The following is a 23,925-nucleotide window of genomic DNA, read 5'->3' as shown; positions in this document are numbered from 1 at the left end:
CGCATTTGAAATGCCCTTTTGCCTACACACTATATGTGAAAATTTACTTGTTTTGGAATTTCGGGCCTTAGCGTGGGCTACAAACACTTCTTAAATGATCCAAAGACTTGGTAATTGACGAGAGTCCATCTTTGCTTTTTGTACTACAAATTAGGAGCAATCGTACCATTTTCTTAAAAACCTTTCAAGGTAGAGAGGATGTGGCCACACAGCTAGAGCGGTCAACCCTGAAGATGGGGAACCAGGTGCGAGTCTCAATAGGGACGCTCAACATCCTGCAATTCTAGGCAAATCACTTAATCGCCTTGTGCCCAACAAAAATAAATGTGTTCCTCTGTAATGCAACTAGTGCTCATGAAGAGCGCTCCAATACATTCAGAATTCACAAGAAAGGGAACCCTTTTCAATGTAGCCAGATGTCCGTAGGAGAAGTGTAAACCCACCTGGCGGTAGGCAACTGCATTGTAATTGCATTTATAGAGCACTTACTGCCCCTGACGAGGAGTCAAAGCGCTTTTTTGGCGATAGACTCTCTACTCCGGAACCCATGAAGGATTGGTGGTGAAGTAGCATGTGAAAATATGGAAGTAATTTGAGAGGTGAGTATGTTAGTCAGTTATTTGGATTAAGAAGAAAAGTGGAGGGATAGAAGAGGGAAAAAAGCTTGCATATATATGCCGCTTGCTACCCATGATGGGATGTTTATGGCTGAGATACCCGTCACCCCCTCTCAACACAATCCCCAAGGATGGGAAACCGGAAACAGTTCTGAACTTTTGGAAGGCGGGAGGGAGTGACCCTCCCGGCCGTATTTATTAAAATATGAAACAAAATCAAAACATTAAAATAACAGTTTCATATTATGTACAATTTCATTTCCACATTACGATGTTTGGCTAACCTTCACAGATCTCTAATACAAAGGTTCTCCTAGCCGAACTAACATCCTACAAAACATTTGACTTGAAATTGTACATCCTAACGTTAAGGGCCAACGGCAAGGTCGTAACCGGTGTCAGATCCCTAAACCAGAAATCTCACCCTCACTTGTGAGGGGACCAACCGCACAGAGGCGTACCTCAAGTGCATCTACCAATTTCCCTTGGACTTGACGGGGGCCCCAATGAACTCGACGCCATTTAACGGTCGTCCGAGGACTCGTGTGAGGTGTCTAAAAGGTAGCGTAAACCCCCTCCCGAACCCCATACAACTTACACATCTGCCGTCGCAGATGTCCTGGCCCCGGGAAATTCCCCAGGAGGGCCCGTAGCCCCTCCTATCCAGGAAGGGGCCTTGACCACCTTTCCTTTCCTTCCGGCGGCCTATCCTTCGACGGGACCGCCTCCCCGTTGAGGGGCCAATGGCCACCTCCCCCGAGCGCTCCCATCCGTAATGGGTGACGCCCCCCCATAGGGATCTTCCAATTACTGCTCACCGATCATGACCTTACCGCCCGACAATAAATACGACAAATCTACCTAAATTACTAAATTACAAAAAAACAATTATAACTTATAAGCATGATTACTGATCAACACTAGTGCAAAAATCTTTATTGCAAAACATCCTGAAAGTGACCATCTTTATTGCATATTCAAAGTATCACGACAATCATCACAACCTGCAAGAAATAGAGTTACCACATCAAACTTTATTCAAAACAACTAGCTGTCCTCAGGGGCTGGTGGGTGGGTCAAAATTGGCTCTTCGTTCCGTCTCGAGCTCACGTGCAGCGGGGAGGTGCAGCTTCAGAGCACAGGAACAAGAGGAAGCTTTCTTGGCTTGTTGCTCCTTTTATCCGTCTTCAGGGCGGGCGTAAACCCGCCCCCGCCTGCCTCCGAGGGCGTGGCCGGTCGCGTCAGTGTCTAGGACAACCCACTCCAGGGCGGGAAAAGGCGCGCCCCGGCTACTCCGCTTCGGGCATACCAGCGGAGACTCGCCTCCCGCCCAAGATGGCTTCCCGGGGGGATCGTGGTACTCCACCATACGTTCGGGGGGACCGAATGGTCGCCCCTTTCCATATGGCTGAGATACCCATCACCCCCTCTCAACACAATCCCCAAGGATGGGAAACCGGAAACGGTTCTGAACTTTTGGAAGGCGGGAGGGAGTGACCCTCCCGGCCGTATTTATTAAAATATGAAACAAAATCAAAACATTAAAATAACAGTTTCATATTATGTACAATTTTATTTCCACATTACGATGTTTGGCTAACCTTAACAGATCTCTAATACAAAGGTTCTCCTAGCCGAACTAACATCCTACAAAACATTTGACTTGAAATTGTACATCCTAACGTTAAGGGCCAACGGCAAGGTCGTAACCGGTGTCAGATCCCTAAACCAGAAATCTCACCCTCACTTGTGAGGGGACCAACCGCACAGAGGCGTACCTCAAGTGCATCTACCAATTTCCCTTGGACTTGACGAGGGCCCCAATGAACTTGACGCCATTTAACGGTCGTCCGAGGACTCGTGTGAGGTGTCTAAAAGGTAGCGTAAACCCCCTCCTGAACCCCACACAACTTACACATCTGCCGTCGCAGATGTCCTAGCCCCGGGAAATTCCCCAGGAGGGCCCGTAGCCCCTCCTATCCAGGAAGGGGCCTTGACCACCTTTCCTTTCCTTCCGGCGGCCTATCCTTAGACGGGACCGCCTCCCCGTTGAGGGGCCAATGGCCACCTCCCCCGAGCGCTCCCATCCGTAATGGGTGACGCCCCCCCATAGGGATCTTCCAATTACTGCTCACCGATCATGACCTTACCGCCACAGGCCGGATAGTTGACCGGCTATCCGGACCCCCCACAACACTCCTGCCTAAAGGTCATGTTATAAACTCTTTAACCAAGCTATCAGGTCTCCTATGAGTAACTCGTTCCCCACCTGGGACAAATGAACACCATCCCCCAAATACATACTGTTTCCTTTAATACAACCATGCGAAACAGAATGCAGTGTACTTGAACGAAACAATCTACTCACTTTGTTATTAATTTTCCTTACTGAATGATTCAGAGCAGAAACCGAATTAGCCCCCCGCCACACTTTTCGTGGGATCATATGGGACCATGCAATTGTGCACCCTGGAACTCTTCTCGCCAACCAACTTACAGTGGAAAGCATCGCCTCAAGAAGAAGTCGTCTACCAGTGGCCACCAAATCGTTGCCCCCAAGATGGACTATGATTATAGACGGCGGTGACCTTGTCCGCCCTAACAAACCCTCGAAAAATGATTGAAACTGGTCAATACAGAGCCCGCCCTTTCCGTAGAAGGACACACTGTACCCGTATTCCCCAGCCACGTGAATCATGTCACCTGCTTTGAATACGTCCGCGGCACGCCTCACGTATGAGTGGCCCACGACCCACACCTCCTTTTTCACAGCCGGTGATGTCTGACCGCTGGTCCCCAGGTGTCGGGCCGACTGCACAGTCCGCCCCGCCTCGTAGGCCTGCGCAACTGAAACCAAACAAAAACAAGAAGCGTGAGTACATCATTACAGCTTCACAACATGTGCAACCGCACATACCTTTTATAACAGTTCGAGGACCAACGCCCCACACGTTTTACTTCTTCTACACTTAGACCCCTGGCTGTAGCTTCCGTAGCAGCCCCTATCCGAAAGGAATGGGTCCCAAACTCGCCGGGGTTCAAGCCCGCGGCCGAAATCGACATCGCAAGCACCCGCTGGAACTGAAACCTCGTCAGTGGGGTGGCGTCAGCGTGTCTCAACAAGGTCCCCCCCCATGACGCCACCCTTTGCGCTAAATATTCCTCTACGCAAACCACAGGGCACATGGAAGACCCGGGAATCCTTTGTATGATTATGCAGTCCCCAATCGCACCCTGATCGGTTTTGGACCTGACAAACGAGACAGTCATCGTCTCCCCCTTGACCTGAATGTGCTCTCGGCACAGTCCCCCCATCGTATCCTGCTTGTTCCTCGCCACTAGCTCGCTTACCCGCATAGCCCCATGGAATGCTAGCGCAAAAGTGGCTCGGAATAACACTGTTTCATACCGGGATGAACACGTTGCCGGGAGTACGGATAATAACAGGGCCAACCTATCCAGACCTATCGGGTGCCTCTCATCTACTCTGCGACCCTCAAGGCGTTGCCACCCACGTAGCGCTTTTTGCACAATGAAAGACGCTGTCGGGTCCTGGATCCCATGAGCCCTTGCCATAAAGGAAATGGCGGCCCGATGCCTCTGGGCCGTAGCCACTGATTTGCCTGCCTGATGTAAAGACAGCAGAAATTTTACTACAAACTCTTCCTGGCCCCAAAACTCCCCCCTAGCAGTCCCCAAAAAGGCCCAATAGGAACGGAACGCCCCTTCATATGCCTTCCTCGTCCTGGGTGCTAAACTCTCTCCCACGAGGTTTTGTAGTTCGGGGCACCGAGAGACCAGAGAGCTTCGGGAAAGGGTGCCGCCACCGGGTCCGCTGTGGGCAGAAAACCCCAGAAGGCCTGCATACGGAAACGAGAAAGCGCATCAGCCGCTTGGTTCATTACCCCCGGCACATGTCTTGCCTTAAATAGCACATTCAATTGCATACACAATAACACAATTTCTTTGAGCAGTCTCAGAATCCATTTGCATCGTGCTGCCTGACTATTGATACACTCAACCACGGTCATGTTATCAGACCAGAACACCACAGAGTGATCCCTGAACCCCTCGGGCCAAGTTTTCAGGGCCACCAGAATGGGGAAAAGTTCAAGAAAAGCAATGTTGCTTGTCAGCCCGCACTCGTGCCACCATGACGGCCATTTCTGAGCCGACCATTGTGTGCCGAATATGGCACCAAAACCAATACTCCCTGCCGAATCTGTCCACAGCCCCAGCTCCTCGGAAGACACCGCCGGTTTGTTCCAGACGATTCGACCATTGAAATCCGCCAGAAATGCCAACCAAATGCGCATGTCCTGGCGAACCTCTGCCGAGAGCCTCGTGCGATGATGACCCTCCTTCAGGCCGACCATGGCTTGAGCGATCGAGCGGGAAAAGGGGCGGGCCATCGGCATTACTCTCAGGGCAAAATTCAACTGGCCCACCATTTGTTGCAATTGATGCAGTTTTACCTTGTTCTCACTAATACACGTTTCAAGGGATGCCCTGAATTTTAACACTTTTTCTCTTGGCAATCGAAAACAACCTTCCTCCGAGTCGAGCTCGATCCCCAGAAACTCGAGGCAAGTCGAGGGACCCACAGTCTTACCTGGCGCCAATGGCACACCAAAATGATTCATTAAGACACAAAATTCATTCAAAGCCTGTCCACATTCTGGATCCCCGGCTGCCCCCAGAAACAGAAAGTCATCAAGATAATGCATAACATGTTGAAAACCCGTTTTCTTCGTGAAGACCCATTGCAAAAAACAACTGAACTTTTCAAAATAGGCACAAGATATAAAGCATCCCATTGGCATACATCTATCCATGTAATAGCGACCCTGAAACATGAAACCTAGTAGACGCTGATCGTCTGGGTGTACCGGGAGCAACCGGAACGCTGACTCAATATCTGATTTTGCCATCAGCGCACCAGGCCCCAGGCGATTCAACATGGCGACGGCCTCATCGAACGATGCGTACCGCACCGAACATACTTCCGGGTCTATCGCATCATTTACGGAAAGACCACGTGGGGCTGACAAGTTATGTATCAGCCGAAACTCACCCGGGTCCTTCTTGGGGACCACCCCTAAAGGGGAACAAACAAAGTTAGCAACCGGTGGCACATCAAATGGACCGGCGACTCGACCTCGAGTAACCTCCTTCCCAATCTTTACCTGTACCACGGTCGTATGCTGCAAGACCGACAGTTGGTTCTTACATTTTGCTACACCCTTAAAATCCCCCACTGGGATGCGGAAACCATATGAAAACCCATTTCGCAACACCCCAGCGGAAGCATGATCCGGGTATTCATTGAGCCAAGGAATCATTGCCATGGTATCAATCGGAGTAGGTAAAGGCGCCCCTCGGACTATTTCAGACCTGTTTGGCGCTTCCCCTACCACCGTTATCACCCGTTTTGGCTCTGCACATGGACTCAGGATGGGATGGCTGCCCACACCCCCCACATTCATGTCTAAACTTGCATGACCCCTGGGGCCTCGTACATTTTCCTCTGTTAAAATTCCAACAAATCCCCCTTTTACCTGCGTTGCCACTCGGCTTTGAGTGATATTCGTTACCTGCACCCGTCCGAAAGGGTGTCCCAGCGTATTGGCGGGAGGATTCGCCCCCGCTACTTCCTACCAATGGTACTTTCAACATTCCTGTACTCTCCATTTTTGACCATGAAACGGAGTCGTAACAATCCCAAGTCAGGATTGGGTCGTGTTCTTTCGCTTTTCTAAAAATATTATCATAGCAGAACCACTGATTGCCCCCATACGCTACGGAATACTCCATGATACGTGACTGATAAATAGGCAACTCGGTCAGCAACTCGGGCCTACGCTCGCCCATGATGGAGGTAAAAATGCCCCATGCTCTGCCCCAAGTACCAATGTTTTCGTCAACCTTAAAGGCGGCCATTTTGGCGCGCCAAACACTCGGATGCATGAGCTCCTTTTGGCTCTTAACATGCTCCATCTCATAATGGTCGGTAAGCAAAGAAAAAATGTTTACATACTTATCCGCCCAAATCTTTTCCTTAATTTCCAGTGGAACATGCTGAGCCACCTTCTCCCTTCGTGAAGGTGCAGACCCCTCCCCCGCGATCGGCAATGGCCGCTTACCTGAACCAGAAGCTGCATTTGCCGCCGAACCTGGGCCTGTTGCATTTTCCGCCGCCGGAGCCGGCGGGGTAACTGACGATGGTGCCTTCGCAGCCTCCCTAGTTTCCCGCAGTTGTCTCATTAACACCCGGGCGTCGTCAGCCGTGGCGCCCTCGCTATCTTTTCCCAACCGCGCTGCCAATTGTGCTGCTAACTCGGGAGGCATATCTTCCCCGGACACGGGAGTGACCACCACGGGAATCGGATTCCCCTCCTTCGGCACCGGGGTTGGCTCTTCAAGTGGGATATCGGGAACCGGGGTTTCCCCCCCAGGTGCCCCCCTTCTGGACCTCTTGCCTCTCCCTCCGGGGACTACTCCCGGCAAAGGTCGTTTCGGTCCTCCTTCCCCGTCCTTAGCCGCCATCTGCTTCTTCAAATCGGCTACCTCTTTCATGAGCATGCGGAGCATCTGATCGGTACTGACCCGCTTTCCGACTTTCTTGGGCATTCTCAGACGGAGTATCTGTAAGACAAAAAGAAAGATTACAACGCTCAAAATTGGCTCTTCGTTCCGACTCGAGCTCACGTGCAGCGGGGAGGTGCAGCTTCAGAGCACAGGAACAAGAGGAAGCTTTCTTGGCTTGTTGCTCCTTTTATCCGTCTTCAGGGCGGGCGTAAACCCGCCCCCGCCTGCCTCCGAGGGCGTGGCCGGTCGCCTCAGTGTCTAGGACAACCCACTCCAGGGCGGGAAAAGGCGCGCCCCGGCTACGCCGCTTCGGGCATACCAGCCGAGACTCGCCTCCCGCCCAAGATGGCTTCCCGGGGGGATCGTGGTACTCCACCATACGTTCGGGGGGACGGAATGGTCGCCCCTTTCCAGAAGCTCTCTTTCCGCGAGTAGCACGCTACTTCAGAACCCATAAAGTATTAGTGGTGAATATACATTCCTAGATTGATCCATATAGATCAATGTGGATTTGTACCGGGAAGGAGTACAGCCCTCAATATTAGGAGACTGTACCAGATAATGTCCCAAACTCCTGTGGAAGCTCGGCCGTGAGGATGCATTTCCTTGGACCTCCGTCAAGCATTCGATTCATTGCACTGGACATACATGTTAACCGTGTTGTCCAAATTTGGAATTCCGAGCAAATTCATAAAATGGGTGCGTCTGCTCTACACGAACCAGATGGCATGGGCACGTACGGGGGCTCACATAGCCCTACAATATCAGATAGCTCAGGGCACTAGACAAGGATGTCCACTATTGCCGTTATTATTTATTTTAGCTCTGGAGCCTCTGCTCCTTCGGCTCCGCTCCCTGGCGAACCCTAATGGAATACGAATAAATGGTGTGAAACATGTGGTGTCGGCGTATGCGGACAACCTCATCTTATACTTTGGCAATCTGGATGACGACTATGAGCCTACTCCGACTCTCTTCGCTAAATATCAGAAGCTCTCTGGGCTCTCGATTAATGAAAACAAATCTACTATTTTAATGATACAACCAGGACTGAACCTATCCGGTTCGGTAACTGCACATTTCAGACTGCGACTGCAACCTTCAAATATTTGGGGGTCAAAATATATAGAGACGTAGAAGATTTAGTGGATGGCAACTTGACTGGAGCTATAACATCGCTTAGAAAGCAGGTTCGGTTGTGGACCTTGTTGCCCATATCGGTGCTGGGTCGTGTAGCCATTGCCAAAATGGTAAGGTTTCCCAGGCTGCTAATTTACTTCATAACTCTGCCTATTATATTCCCGTTTCAAACGATTCAGGTACTCAACACTCTTCTCATTGAACTGATTTGAGGCTCGGGACGTAGATGTATTGGTCTACCTAAACTACAGCTGACCTCTAAACAGGGGGGACTTGGAGTCCAGGATATGAGAGCTTACTGTTATGTGGGCCAGCTGCAATGGTTGGCATATTGAATAGTGGGCCGCAATCCGGGGGAAATTGCAGGGAGTGGTTCCGCAGGCTTGGAAGCAGGCAATGGTCATCCCGCTGCTCAAGAAGCCTGGTCTGGATCCAAAGGCCCCAGTCAACTACCGGCCTATCTCCCTGTTGCCAGCTCTCACGAAAATTGTAGAAAAGCACGTGCAGACGGTGCTGTCCAATTTTCTAGAGACGAATGAGATTCTGCATGCCACCCAGTCGGGCTTTCGCCCAAATCTCAGCACGGAGACTGCGCTCCTCGAGGTCTCAGAAACCATTAAAGGGGTTCTGGATACGGGGGGTAAAGCCATGCTGGTGATGCTGGATTTGTCGGCGGCTTTCGACACCGTCCCCCATGATGGCCTGCTCACAAGACTCAGTGAGATTGGACTACGGGGGACGGTGCTCAGCTGGTTTTCGTCCTTTCTAGCCGGCCGCCGGCAAACGGTCTGGGCCTCGCCAGATTCTGCCGTGATGCCGCCCTTGGGAGTTGGGGTCCCCCAGGGCTCTATCTTGAGCCCGACCCTCTTTAATATCTTCATGACCCCTTTGGCGGCGCTGGCGGAGTCGTTTGGGGCCCGGATCGTATCCTATGCAGACGACACCCAGCTCCTCTTCTCGTGCAAGAGAGGAGGAGACTTCGATGGGGAGAGTATCCGGGATTGCCTTGGGGCTGTGTTCCAATGGTTCCAACTGAACAGCCTCAAGTGCAATTCCGATAAGTCCGAGGTACTCTTCTTTGGGTGTGACATGGAGCCAGACTGGCAGGCGTGGTGGCCTACTGATATGTTCCCCCCCACTTGTTCATCCCAAATGGCTAAGAACTTGGGGGTCAAGATGGACAAGGGGTTGACTATGAAGTCCCAGATCCTGGGGTTGTCGGGCACCTGCTTCGGCCTCCTTAGGATGCTGCGGAGGTTTCTTCCCCTTTTATCAGAGGAGCACAGGAAGCTGACTGTGCAGGCTCTGATAGGCTCTAGGCTAGATTATTCAAATGTTCTGTACCTGGGCCTGCCAGAGTACCTGCTACAGCGGCTCCAAGTTGTTCAGAATGCGGCGGCGAGAGCGATTTTTGGCCTGAACAGACGTGCTAGTGCAGCGGGCTTGTTGCAGACCCTACATTGGCTCCCAATCCGCAAGCGGATTGCTTTTAAGTCTTTGACCTTGACATACAAGGCCCTCCATGCAACGGGAGCTAAGTACCTCCAAAAGAGACTTGCCTTCTACCGGCCGGCTCGTTCTCTGAGGTCAGAATCCCTGTTTTTAGCGACTGTCCCACGAGTGAAGAGAGCGCGCCTGGGAGGTCGCTCTTTTGGACTACTGGCGCCACAGCTGTGGAACTCCCTGCCTCTTATACTTCGAGGAGCCACCAGCTTACTAGCTTTTAGAAAAGGCCTCAAAACCTGGTTGTTCACCCAGTAGGCCTTTTGCTTGTTCTGTTCTTTTTATCTGTGATATTTTCTCTTTTAATGTGTTATATTAGCATATTGCAGCCCTCCTTTTTAAAAGCGCCGGGACACTCTTTTTGAGTAGCCGAGCGCTCTACAAAAGCCATTATAACATAACATAACATAACTATGACCCTCTGGGAATGGGAAAATGGGGAATTGAACATTTTCTTAAGTCTGTCGGTGCACTCTATTAACGTCTGGTGTACCAGTTATCTCTATTTAATCTGTGTGCATCTCCTTCCCAGTGTTTTGTCTGGAAACACTCTTGTTATGATAATCACAAGGAAGGGTGGAGGATTCCACCCTTGGTGGGTGTGTGCACTTACACAATGACTGTGTTAGTCTTATCAAATTCTTCTCTTTAAATAAATTGTTCCACTCTTTATTTTCTTTTAAGAATAATATTTATTTCATAATTCCTTTTTCTTCTTGAATCATTTATATATTTCATTCTTATTTCAAAATAACTTCATGAATTCCACATATTCCCTATGCATTTCGGGTCATATGGGACCCTTCCTCGGGGGTCTATAATCGGATAGAAACGGAAACTTAGGCTAGCCTTATATAGTGTAAATTATAGTATGTACAAGTACATTAATACATATATACTTGTTAGTGAGGACTTCACAAATGTATCTCAATTATATCACTTTCTCCTAATCGTTTATGCAGTCATTTAAACTCCACTGTTGCTGGTGTTCCTTTTTGTGCTGTGGTAACTGTGTGCTGCTAGTTATAGCTGGTGAATAAAGCATCGAATTCGAACAAAAAATAATTTTGTTTTACTATTTCTAAACATTAGAAGTCCAACTGCTCTATTGTCAGTGTTTCTGGTTGCACTATGTTGGCTGTGTGCTGCTAGTTATAACGGGTGAATAAAACCTTGAATTTAAACCAAAATGCGGCATACTTTTGCTATTTATGAACGTTAAGAATCTAACTCGTAAGCAATTCTATGTCAGGACGGAGGCGAGGATTATGCAGTCCTTTCTTCTCTTTATTATAATCAGCACTTAAAAGAAAACCAATCAAAACATTTTTTATCGAACATCAACTCCCATGAGCACATGGGATACAGTGTCCATAGTAACCAACAGCCAATCATGGATCCGTCCGCTGTATAATTAGCCATGACGTCCTATCCTCTTCCTCTTTCTTCTCTGCTCGTCAGATAAGTCACCCTCTTTTCCTTTTCTGACATATTGCGTATTTTGGATGAATTTGTTGGTTCTTTTTGTGCCTGTGCAGTAGCGCTTTCTCTTTGGTGCGCTTTTCTCCTTTAGTCATCGCGGCAGTTTGTTGAGCGTCAGGCGCTGCTTGCACCGACTCTGCCGTGCGATCGCGGGCTCTGTGGGGAGCGGCCTCGCTTTCCCTCGGCCCTGTGGGGCGCCACCGCTAGGATTAAGGTTGCGCTCGCGGTGCTTGCCTGGCGGGACGGCGCGCTGAGGCGGTAATTCCCACCTCACCAACCCTCGCCTTTGACACCGGCTCGGTGTATTAGTCCTCGCTGTGTGCACAGCGCCACCTGGTGGCGGCTTTCTGTCACCGCAAGTAAAATCGGACGGTGATATTACTTGAGCACCGGCGAGGGGGCTACCTTTTGAATTGGTTTAAGGTGTTACTGTGCTCACACCCTCAGGAACATGCAGACTGCCGAGCAGTCACAGCCCCCCATTCAGGAGGCGGAACAAATGAGCTGCTCCCAACCCTTACCACCGGCGGTTGGTCGCGCGCTTTCGCACGCGCTGGACTCGGCGCTGGCACCCTTGAGGGAGAGAGTGGATGCCCTCGCACAGAGTCTCCCCGGGGTGTTTGGCGGAGCAGGCCCTGCGGACCGCGGAACCAAAGGTGTACAAGGTGGTAGGAAGTAATCAGCGAAGCGTCACGCGGGGCACTTGGAGGAGTTCGATCGTTTGAGAGACTCCTTCCGCAAGAGTGCGCGAACGCTAAAAGCATTACCCTGCCGGGAGGGGTTTTTCCCCGGAGAAGATGGCGACGAGGTCCCCCCGGACTCTGACCAGGACGATGGTTTCCACTTGGAGGGAGAGGGTGTAACGGATGATGATCCCTGGCGTCCTGCGTCCCATTCCTCAGAATCCGTGGAGGGGGATGACAAGACCCTAGATATGTTCGACCCCACAAGAATCTACCACCCGAGATCTTCGGAGTGGATCCCGGACCCCAAGGTAGCTGCGTACGTAGCTGGTAAGGTACGCCAACCTCTAGAGAAGGAGGTTAGGACCCGCATGCAGGTGAGTGCCCTCGGCCTAAACTGGAGGGCAGAGTGGCGGCCACTCCAGATATTGACGAAAAGCTCTATGCGTTCTTCGCTAAATTTATGAAGGACCCTAGGAGGGGCATAGATCGATCCTGGCGCAACTGCCAGGATAAGCTCCTGGATGCCGTGGGCCCCGTGACCCAGATAATCCAGTTAGCCGAGAGGGCCAAGGAGTCGGGGACGGCGATGTCCACGGAGGTCGTGGCAGGTTGGGCGCAGAGAGCCCTATGCTTCCTGGGCAACGCGAACTGTGCGTTGGCAGCAGAGCGGAGGAGATCTCTCCTCATAAAGATCGACCCGAAACTTGGAGATCTAGCCACTTCGGAGGCTTGCTCTATTGCACAAGGCAAACTTTTTGGGGAACCATTTATAAAGGAACTAAATAAATTCGTCACCACTTTCTCTGCTTTGGACAGAGCACAAACTTCCATCAAGAAAATTTTCCCCGGGCTGGTTTTTGCAGGGGCCGGACGAGGACGGGGTCGCTCCTCCGGCCGCCAATCCCAGCAAGGCCCTAACAACAAGACCCAACAGCGCCGTAACAACGGCTGGATTGATGGTCGCCAGGGGAACTTCTACCCGAGTCGAGGCGCCGGTAGAGGGCGCGGCAGAGGCTACCACGGCGGTGCCACTGCACCGGGAGGCCCATCCGGTGAGTGTTACCCTTTTTTCCCCATCCGTTCTGGGGGGGAGGCTACGGGATCACCTCCACAACTGGTGCAAAATCTCCTCAGACCCTTGGGTTCTCCAGACGGTCAGGGGCTTCCGGATAGAATTCTATGGTACCCCCCATCAAAGGGTTCGCCCTCGCCCCTTGGTTTTTTCCACAGCAGACAGACTTCTTATCGACAACGAGATTTCAGAACTCCTCAGAAAAGGTGCGATTCGCAAAACACACCTTCACCCTGCGGGGTTCTTGAGCAACATTTTTCTGGTCCAGAAAAAGGACAAAGGGTTTCGCCCGGTGATCAACTTACGGGAGTTCAACGAATGGCTGGTTTACCGCCATTTCAAGATGGAGGGAATCCATCTGTTGCGAGACATTCTCCTACAGGGGGATTGGATGGTTCGCTTGGACTTGAAGGATGCGTACCTCACGGTACCGATCTTTCCTCCTCACAGGCGCTTCCTGCAGTTCTTGTGGAACGGGGAGGTCTTCGAATTCCAAGCCCTACCCTTCGGCCTCTCGTCGGCCCCTTGGTGCTTTACGAAGCTCCTTCGGCCGGTGGTGGAGACGCTTCGCGAGAGGGGCGTGCAGATGATAATATATCTCGACGACATCCTGATAATGGATCAGTCGCCAGAGCTGCTTCAGTCGCACTTGACCATGACTATTGCCCTGCTCCAGGATTTGGGGTTTGTAGTGCATGCTCAGAAGTCCGAGCTTCTTCCGAGGAAACAGATTACCTTTCTAGACTTCCTCATAGACTCCGAGACTGCCTCCCTCAGCCTCCCGCAGCAGAAGGTGAACAAGATTCGCAAGGAACTCTCCCAAACTCTGCGGAAGGACAGGAACTCCCTTCGACACTTGGCTCGCATCGTGGGCCTTCTGTCATCCTCGATTCAGGCGATTTTTCCGGGCCTGTTGCATTACAGGGCACTTCAGCACCTGAAGGCGCAACATCTCCGGAAGGGTCTTACTTACTCCGAACTCCTCTCCCTGACAGAGGAAACGAGGACGGAGTTGCGCTGGTGGATAGAGCACATGAGTGCGTGGAATGGAAGCGCGATCTTCGGATCCAGCCCGGACCTGATCATCGAATCGGATGCCAGCAGAGCGGGCTGGGGAGCCCGTTGCAGCAATGTAACCATGGGGGGCCGGTGGTCGGAGGACGAGCTACAGCTCCACATCAACTGCCTGGAGCTCCTAGCGGGCTCCTTCGCGGTGAAGTCTTTGACACAGAACCAGGTGTCGTGCTGCATCCTCCTGCGCATGGACAATGTGTCGGCGGTACAGTATATCAATCGCCTGGGCGGGCCTCGGTCCAAGGCGCTGGCGAACCTGGCGAAGGACTTCTGGCACTATTGCCTGTAAAAAAGGATTTTAGTCTCGGCGGAATATCTCCCGGGGACGCAGAACTCAATCGCGGATTGGCATTCCAGGAATTTCCAGGATTTCAGCGATTGGAGGCTGCACCCTACGGTCTTTCAAGCTTTGATGGAGACTTGGGGACCGTTCTCATTGGACCTGTTTGCTTCCCGGCTCAACCGTCAACTTCCGAGGTTCGTGAGCTGGAGACCGGACCCGGAGGCGGTCGATGCATTCTTGCAGAATTGGTCGACGGAACAGGCGTACGCCTTTCCCCCGTTCCTCATGATTCCTCGGATAGCGGCACAAGTTCGCCGACAGCAAGCCTCGCTGGTCCTAGTGACCTCCTTCTGGCGGGCTTAGGCCTGGTTTCCCCCACTGCTAGAGCTGTCGTGGGATTGTCTGATTCTTCTGCCCTTGTTCCCGTCGCTACTTTTGGGGCCCTTGGGAGAGGGGCACCCGTTAATACTTCAGGAAACATTCATCCTCATGGCGTGGAGGATTTCCGGGGACGTTGGCAGGACGGACGCCTTTCGGCGGGCGCTGAGGAACTCATCAGCAGAGCCTGGGCCCCTGGTACCGTCAAGAGGTACCGATCGGCTTGGCAGCGGTGGCGTCGTTGGTGTCTGGGAAGACACGCCGATCCCGTGGGGGCTGACGTTACCCACATTCTGAATTTTCTGGCTGAACTAACCCATTCGGGTTTGGCCTATAGGTCCATCAACACTTTCAGGTCCGCTATTTCGGCAGGTCATTCTCACATAGACGGCAGGCCGGCGGGGGAACATCCTTGGGTCTGCAAGCTCATGAAGGGTGTCAGATTTTCCACGCCCCCTGAACCTAGGTATCACAATCTCTGGGATGTCAAGATCATCCTCAGGTTCCTTACCTCCTGGCGTGACAACCAGTATCTGAACAGGAAAGAACTGTCATCTAAACTGGCGATTTTGCTGTGTCTAGTCCCATGTAAGCGAGTTTCTGACGTGCGTGCTCTAGATGTCACGGCACGCGTATTCACTCCGGAGGGAGTGACTTTCACAGTTGCTCGACATACAAAAACTAGCATCAGGTCAGTATCCTACCCTATGTTCCCCGGATCACCCGAAGTTGTGTGTGGTGCCTTGCCTCAAGGCGTACGAGGATATGACGGCGGATTGCCGCCCCCCTGGGTGACGACAACTCTTCATTGCATTACAGAAGCCTTTTAAGGCGGTGTCGGCTCCGTCTATCGCTAGGTGGGTCCGTTGGATCATGACCAAAGTGGGAATAGATGTGACCAGATTTGGAGCTCACTCCGTGAGGGGCGCTATGGCCTCTAAGGCCATTCAAGTGGGCGGTAGGTTAGAGGACATCATGGCAGCTGCAGACTGGTCCTCGGAGTCCACATTCAAAAAGTTTTACTTCAAGCCCATCTATGGCGCGGCAGAGCTTGTAGTGCAGAAGCTTTGAAACTGCATAATCCTCGCCTCCGTCCTGACATAGAATGAAAAATTTCCTAGCTAACGTAACGGAAAGTTTCAATTCTATTAAGGACTATGAGGCGAGGATTATCCCACCCGAGACTGGCTGGTCTCGCCCCGCCCGAACACCTTCGTACTTACGTAAGTAATAATTTTACGATTTGATTCAATGCTATGCTAATGCAATGACTTTGGCTGGAATGGTACCTTATTTGCATGCATGTTTGAAAACCGGTACGTTCATTGTCAAACTATCTTGATTCTGGTGCATGCTGTGTACTGCCTTTTGCCTTCCTTCTTGTAAGAAGAGCGGGATAACGGTCTTCTTGTTTGATTTAGGACAAGACCAGAAGGATTGAAGAAGTTTCCTGGGGTTCTGCCTCACTGAGAAGAAGAGGAAGAGGATAGGACGTCATGGCTAATTATACAGCAGACGGATCCATGATTGGCTGTTGGTTACTATGGACACTGTATCCCATGTGCTCATGGGAGTTGTGGTTCGATAAAAAATGTTTTGATTGGTTTTCTTTTAAGTGCTGATTATAATAAAGAGAAGAAAGGACTGCATAATCCTCGCCTCCTAGTCCTTAATAGAATTGAAACTTTCCGTTACGTTAGCTAGGAAATTTTTCATTTACATGCATAGTGAAGTTGCCGGTAAAGAGATTGTTGCTTACGTTAGTGGACATGAAGTCAGCTTCGAAGTATTCAAATCTGTTCACCGCTCTGGAGCCAATCGCTGTTAGGAAGAGGTTCCTGTGTGATGGTCTATTTGAACTCTCTTTCTTCATTGGAGATATTAAGCATGTGATCGCAACTATGGAGGTTGTGAAAAGGTTCTAATGGAATGTTGGGAATATTACGAAGAATCTAGACATTTTCTCAATAGTAGGCAGCGGTCTGTTATATATTTATAAATAACCCAAAATATTCATAAAGTTGCCGAAACTAAACATAATGGATAATTAAATGTCGTGCTTTGAAACTAGTATGAGTATTATTTACATATATGTAAAATGAAAGTGTGAAACGAATATGATGCAAAAAAAAACGAAAATACGGGTTTTTTGAAGTAAACCCATTAAAATAAACATAAATATGGAACTGTGTGGTATCATGTGTCGGCCATATTGGATAGGGCTAGCTATACACATCTATTCTACTAGTGTGTAAGTATAAAAGCTACGAAAATATATATATAGCAGCAAGTTTGTATAGATGTTACTCTGACGTGTTGGTTCTTTTTAGTTTCTGATTGCAAATACCATATGGAGTGAATGCAGAAATATAAACATTGAGTGAATGCAGAAATATAAAAACATTCTTATTACATTATTACAGAAAACATGATAATTCTGTTCTGTCATTTAATCCTTGTGGGTGGAGACTCCCCATTTTGCGGATCCAATAGTATTCCACTCTTAGTCTTTTTTATGTTGATCCATATCCTTTTGTGGTTTAATGACTTCTAGTATCGTGAATCTGAGTTGTGTTATATTGTGTCCAGCTTCCATCCAATGAGTGGCCACTGTGGATTTCTGATTTTTTTTTTGGCAAATGTTACTTTTGTGCTCAGTAATCCTTATCTTTATTTTTCTTTCTGTTTGTCCTACATAAAGTTTTTCGCAAGGACATTTTATGCCATAAATAACATTCTTAGTGTCACACGTGCTGGAGTGTAACAAAGGGATCTTTTTCCCTGTCATCGGATGAGTGAATGTTTGACCCAATATCACATTATTACAGTGAATGCAATTTTCACATTTTTGCATGCCTTTATGTATCACATTCTCCCCTTTTTGTTTTTTAAGTAATTCCTTTATGTTCTTTGATCTACTGTATGCGAAGGTGTCATATAGATATACTTTGCCTATATGCTGTGTTAAGTTAGCATGAGCTTATTAAGAGTTTAAACGCCATTTTACCTTTCTGCTGCTTCTGCACACAACACATAGCTGTTGCTTTAGCTTTGAGCCTAGTAGAATGTTTTGATTCATGCGATAATAATATGTTTGGTACTCTGATATCAGCCTTGCTTGGTGAGCTGTGTCTGTACAGTGAGTGCAGAAACCTTCAAGGATATCTCAACACAGTGGTTGTTGTGAGGTCTGATCTTCGCATGTTCCTAGACATAACATACATACAGCTGCGGCCAAATTCTGGCTTTAGGCACGTTTTATATTGCTTTGCACAAGAGCATAGAAACACACTTGATGGTGCTTCGCATGCAGAGAGCTGGTGGAAGATGATGTGATCCGTTACCATTAGGATCTTGAGGTATGGGGCCGCCGTGCTAAAAGCCCAAAGAGACCTTCTTAGATATAATATAATATACTAGCAGGGGAGGGTGAGAATTAGGTGTTACTGAACCCTATTCGTTTTGCACTTTACCATGCTTTCACCTTTTGTGTTCTATGGACTAGTGACTATGCTGATTACTTTGTTTCTTATAATCTGTTTGCTTGTATTAGCTAAGATACTGCATTTGAGAACACTGCATTAATGAATAAACATTTCAAATATGCACGCATCCTCATTTACTCCTTGTTCTGGATTGAAATGATTGTATAACGAAAGAGTGTTCATGTGTTCCACGTAACCTGAGGTGTAATAAGTCCATGTTCTGATTTGTTTAAGCATTGGGAGTTTATGATAACCAATGAGACACTGTAGCCTGTCTGGTAGGGGATTTGGGGTACTAAGGTGAGTTTTGGTACACCCTAATTCACTGAGGTTCCATGTCTCTATGCACAGTTCTGTATGAGAACGGAATCCCTGCGACATGGCGCCCAACGTTGGTGGCCTTATAACATGGCACTTGAGTAGTACAATGTTCAGTCCTTAACACCTTCACTATTGTTTCCGGTTAACGGTGGTGTCGGACAAACCTACCTATATTTACATAGGTCTTTTCAAGCTTGAATCTTTCGAAACGGTTTCCTTGAATTACTCCTCAGTTGTGTTACAAAGTTTTAGTTGTACCTTTTCTTTTTTGTGTCACTATTGCCGCGGTGGACATTCCGCAACATAGTCGCATTGCGGTGCGCAATCATTTGCAGACTTATAATGTCCCCGAGGATGGCATGGCCGTGATAATGGTGGTGAGTGTAGAGGTGGCTTACCCGTATGAGATTTTTTACTCATGGGTGACCTTCCTAGCTATGAACGTGAATACTCATGTGTTTGACACGTACACTCCCACGGCTGTGCCACATTATTATGCCCCATATAGGGCACAGGAAATTCCTATAGATATTTAGCAGCATCGTGTTTGGTTTGATGGCGCCCTACCCCATTCTTTGGCAGCTCCGAGGTTAGGTCCTTTGTCCATTCCAGGCGCAAATTGGCCTGTTTTGGCTGGATTTACACCTCATCCTCCACACAGAGCCTGTAACGTTGTTGAGTTAAGACGACTACATCTAGTCGCAATTAGCGTGATTAGGTTGTTAGTGCCATACATTACCCGTAATCTCCCGGGCGGGGCCCGAGTGTTGCGGCGCTTCCTGCCGGACAGGTCGGTATGAAACTCAGTCCCATTATGGTCAACGCTGTGATGGGCAAGCGCCCCCAGGAAAAGGATGATTTTCCTTTCTGTCTTGCCGAGAAGTTTGACCAGCTGGAAGCAGTATTTCCTAATACGACTCCTGGTGAAAAACACAGGATTCTGACAATTAGCTTACCAAAAGTCTTGACCCCTGAAATCGGTGACTGTGAGACCTGGGGTAAAACATGTGCGGTGGTCTATACAAGGTGTTACGGCACTCCGTCTATGACTGTCCTGCCGACGGTCCTTAAACGTGTTCAGGATGAGCACGGACCTGAGGCTGCAGTTGAATTGGGTATGCGCCTCTGTGGCTCCTTTGATGTGGTTTCCGATCTCATACTTGATAATGTCAAGGGGGATGCGGTAAACTTTCAGGTTGCCAATGCTTTGCAGGCATTTCCCGATGCCGAAAAACCCCGATAGTTGGCGAGGATTATTGTGGCGGCTTATAAAACCGTGGGCCGCAAAATAGTAGGGGTCTCAAGCCTTTTTCTACTATAGAGAAAAAACAACCCCAAGGGCAGAAGTCAGAAACTGATGAACAGCCCAAGACCAAAAAACAAAATTGGCCGAAAAAACTAAAACAGGGAAAGCAATAACAACAGAAACAAGAGTCTCGTCCTGCGTCTCCATTGCCTGCGCCCCAGAACGTGTTTATGACTTGCTTGATCGTGCGATGATAAAATCACCAGATCGTTTTCAGGTTTCTGATCAACGCTCTCCTCGTTCTTTTCAGGAGTCATCAGCCTTTTCGACCGGTGGTGGAGGAGTCGGTAGGGGTTGGGGTGGCCAGATAGGACGCGACCAGCCCCGCCCGAAAGACGGTAAAGGCAAGCAGGACGGTTCTACACCGAAGAGACCCCAGTTTCAGAAAAAGAAAGTCGCCGCCTTAACAGCGAGATATGCCACAGATAGTGAGAACGCAGCTTCGGAATCAGACATGGGCTGACCTTGCTGGTTAGCGCGGCGGAGATTACCATAGTGCGAGAGGCCCTGTGTCCACTACTGAAGGTGACAGCCACTGACCGTTATATTGTTGGGAAGACAGCTAACACTAGAGTAGCTCCCCCTGACAGACTTTATGAAATAGTCCTGTTCATTGAAGGTGACATTCAACGTACCATAAAAGGGGTATTTTGGGAGAATCTTACGACTACCTATGACATTTTGTTAGTGAGGCTGACTGGACCCCACCTTTTGTGCTCGCGGCTCCAAGAGGGGAGGAGGTAATCCTCCCGAGTTTCGCGCACACTGTCTCGAAGGAGCATGCTCTGAATTTTGCAGAAGAGTAGGCTAAAGCCCTCGCGCCGGCTCTGTACCGTACACACTGTGGTTGGGATAAATTTTCCCCACACCACGAGATTCCTTTGCGGTCTATGCCACAGCCTCAACCTCAATATCCCATAAGACACTAAGCTATGGCTTCTGTTGTGGAAATCCTTGAACAATTGGAATATCAAGGAGTGATTGAAACTTTTGTGTCACCAATGAATAACCCTCTTTTTACTGGGACCAAGCCTGACGGTTCATATTGTTTGGTATTGGATTACCGGCATTTAAACTCGCATTGCCATACCTGTGCAGTACAGAATACTCATGGCTCTGCATTAGTGGATAGTCTTGTGCGTAAGCGGTTTAAAACCACGCTTGACATTTCCAACGGTTTTTATGCCCCCCATTTGGATGGTCTGAGTTCCCATTGGACCTCCTTTACTTGCGGCGGTGTCAAAAAACATTTCAAAGGCTTACCGATGGGCTATAAGAATAGTCCTGGGGTGTTTGCTGCCCGCATAGTCTCTCTCTTGGAGAGAGTTGACCCAGATGCTTGTTCGTATGTGGATGACATTTATCTCACGGATGATGAATTTTGGGAGCATCTGTGTCGAGTTGACCACTTGATTTGTAGCTTTGCAGACTTCGGTTACAAATTCAACTTTGCAAAATCGCACATTGCGGAGTACACAGTGTTGTTTCCGGGCTACGAGCTCAACAATGAAGTTCGAAGATTAGCTCCTCACTTCTTGGAGAAATGCGCACAATTGCGCTCTCCGACATCTCTGAAAAAAATACAGTCTTTGCTGGGATTTTTTAATTTCGGGAGGACATACATATCTGAATATGCCCAGCGTATCAAGCCTTTGTGTTTTTTTTTATACAACCAACTTTTACCAAATCAAACTGGCTGCCGGAGCACTCCGCTATACTGCAGTCTTTGCAGGCTGATCTGTTCGCTTCTAAATACTTGTTGACTCGTGACAATCACACCAACCTGGTGATAACAATCATCCCAAGGACGGTGGGTTTCACATACCTTACTTTTAACGAAGGAGAACAGTACCTATTGCCTACAAGTCGCACTTGTACACTTCGGCTGAAATGCGATTTTCCACTGTGGAGAAAGTTTTGACGGCTGTACAGATGGCGATTCTGAAGGAACGCGCTCTGTCACAGGGAAAACGCATGTTGGTTGTTACCCCGTGTCCTGCTTTGGAAGCAGTTACGAAAGCCAGTGTACCCAATTCTAAAGCTTTGTACCCTCGGTGGATACAATGGGCAGCATCATTGACGTCTCCGGATGTCACGTTTATTTTTGATGCCTCCTTACGGTCGCAGGAGTTTTTTGCAATATGAATTTGTTCATCCTGCACCTTTGGCTATGCGGCCTTTGGAGGATTTCCATTGCATCATATACACTGATGGTCCGGCGCAGGTTGCGCATGGTTCTAAACATGCATACGTTTCCACATGCGCCATTGTGGTAGGTGCCATGGTGAATGATGAGTTCAAGTCCAGAGTCCTGCACACACAGACTTTAGGAGACTGCACCTCACAATTAGCAGAGCTTCGTGCTCTGATGCTTGCATTGGAGTACGCAGATCTTAGTGTGACGACACTAATCGTAAGTGATTCTTACTAATGTGTCCTGTCTTACAATGAAAACTTGTTCTTTTGGATTCAGAATGATTTTCGTGATTCCAAGGGTAGCACAATAAAACATAAAATGATCTGGGTCTGAGTGGCTGAGCTTAATGAGCAGTTGTCACTCGTGTTTGTAATTCATACTCTTGGTCATCAGCGCCTGGGAGTCCACGCTGTTGGCAACTCGCTTGCTGATGAAGCAGCGAAATCAGCAGTATCAACATATTTAGTTGCAGCAGTCACACGGTCCAAAAGTAAGATTGATGATGATATCTTGGCGGCTGTTGCTGCCACTGAGAAGGGAGGTAAATATCCGACGGGGTTCCCTTCCCTTCGAAGTACACATACCATTTAAGTCCCGATAAGGTTCCTTATGTGAAAATTACTGAAGTTGGGGAAAGATTGATTCCCAACTCGGATCGCAGGCATACATTGATCACAGCGGCCCATGAAGGAGTGGCGTCTGCGCATGCGAGCGTTTCAGCCACTGTGACTCAATTACAACAGCGTTTATGGTGGCGGGGACTGTACAAACAGACGCGTGATTATGTACTTCAATGTGACATTTGCCAGCAGATTAAGCCTTCAACTGCTACGCGTCCGCCCCAAACACAGTTGTTTATTTCTAATAAACCATTAGGTTGTGTTTATTTAGATCACTGCGGTCATTTTTCTTCTGCTACTGCGTATAAGTACATCTTAGTAGCAGTTGATCCATGCACACGCTTTGTATGGGTGTGGCCTCACCGCAGCGCTGATTCACGGACTGTCATAAGGGATTTGCGTGTCTTTGTAGGGATTTTTGCCTGTGGCACCTTCCATTCGGATCAGAGTCCTGCTTTCGCCTCTAAGGCATATAAGGATGCCATGGCTTCGATGGGGGTCCAAGTCAAGTTTTCGTCTCCATACTGACCTGAGGGTAATAGTGTTGTGGAACGAATGAACCGTGACTTAAAGCAATCATTGACAGCTCGAGTTATAGGCACTGGCAGGAACTATCTGGCCCATCTCAATGGCGTGCAGCGTGCTCTTAATAATCTCCTTAGAAGGTCTCTGGATGGGCGGACCCCATACGAAATGTTCTTTGGTATCAAGATGTATGTAGCGGACCTTGACGGTCTAGACTCAGTGGCTGTTGCTGCCTCCTTTGACGTAGATGAACATTGCAATGTTTTACAGACTCTACAAAAGACAAGAGACAGTCTTGCGAAGGAACATTTGCCCTCCACTTCGGATGATGCGTTGCAGATCCCGGTAGTTTATTTTTTTTAAACTTTATTTTTTCGTTATGCAATAAAGAGAACACAAACATTCACCCCCAATTGCGGCATCATATAAGAACTGTTGCATACAGAACGACGACCTCATTAAGGGACAGTAGGGAAACAATATCACTAGACAAAAATCGGACATTAGGGTTATAAAAAAAGAACCATACATTACAACCAGGACATAGCGACAATGAACGTGAGGCTGCGGCTGAGCGCAGACGACAACCCAGATCTACTCATCCCCGTTACCCCATTCCTCCCCATCAGTTCTGGACCCCTCAGGCAT

Source organism: Lissotriton vulgaris, chromosome 2_1 (assembly GCF_964263255.1).
Source record: "Lissotriton vulgaris chromosome 2_1, aLisVul1.2, whole genome shotgun sequence".
NCBI lineage: Eukaryota > Metazoa > Chordata > Amphibia > Caudata > Salamandridae > Lissotriton > Lissotriton vulgaris.
This window is presented reverse-complemented; position numbering follows the sequence as displayed.